Here is a 1,244-nt window from a genome sequence, read left to right as displayed (position 1 = left end):
GTGTCGCCAAAAAAGTTTTGAAGATGTGTTTACATTTTCCACAATAAAACTTTATTATCTTCATTATTTTATGAAACATTTATACTACACATCTTTCTCCCAATGACACATACCAAATTAAGGAATTTTCCCCAAACAAGTATGAAACCTTTGTTTCGGATTTAAATTTCTGTTTAAGTTAACTGTAAGCATAACATGCGATACGAATATATTAAAGTACATTTTACAATAATTCTGTTTTTCTTTTACTTTCCAGGAATATAGTTTGCGACATGATGAATTAGCAACCAAAAATAAATACACTTTTTAATTTTACATGTTTAAAGACGAAATGCAGTCGCATTGGCGGAACCGAGTAAACACGGCCGCACTCGGTCTCTGTACACCACTTACCCATGATTAATTTACTGATCCATGTTTGTGGGGGACAATATTGATGAAGGGACGGCGTTATTCAATGTTATTCATCGGATTTATGAACAAAATCCACCGGCACTGAAATACATCGCCAGGTCGCTCTTTAAACGTCATTCAAAAGCTCGCAGTGCGCGCCATCTGTTGTCCATCGGCGTTATTTGCGACCGCTAACCGCCTGCGCTGTTCATAGGTCATTAAACTCGCATGCCGCTGGGTCATATATGCTGTGGATTGACTATCTTTTTCGCTTTCAGATTAATGTCAAGGGCTGATGAAATAACGACCTTTTTTGTGTGGGAGGTCATTTTGTGTAGGTCGAATTTGTGCTTGTAACTCGTGTGCTTTCGCATGTTATGAATATATTTTTTTTCTATCAATAAATCACATATCATTGTCCACATAACATGTTTTCTTCCCCCTTTTCGTTTTGACTCTGCCTCCCTCTACCTTGCATTTTCGTTCCCCGACAGGACCATCTTCTTCAAGCAACGGTATTTGCCACCGAGCACCTCTCTTTAAAAAGTATCACGGCGTTTAACTGTAAAGCCATCATGGCTACACTTTTTTCCCCTGCGTGTGTCTTTCTAACCTGTCTGTCTCATTCCACAGGTGTCGACGCGCTTCGACCAGCGGCTGCATGCGGCTGCGGTGCGCGGCGACGTGGAGGAGGCGGTTCGGGTGCTCGACACGGGCCGGGTCCACGTCGACTGTGCCGACCGGGTAGGGCCACGGCTTGCTTCCGTCCAGTCGCTTGTATTTTTTCACTTTTTATGTCGCTTCGGGTCACTCTAATATAGCTAGGACACGTATACGAACGCATACGTGTA

Source organism: Penaeus monodon, chromosome 29, assembly GCF_015228065.2.
Source record: "Penaeus monodon isolate SGIC_2016 chromosome 29, NSTDA_Pmon_1, whole genome shotgun sequence".
NCBI classification, from domain to species: Eukaryota; Metazoa; Arthropoda; class Malacostraca; order Decapoda; family Penaeidae; genus Penaeus; species Penaeus monodon.
This window is presented reverse-complemented; position numbering follows the sequence as displayed.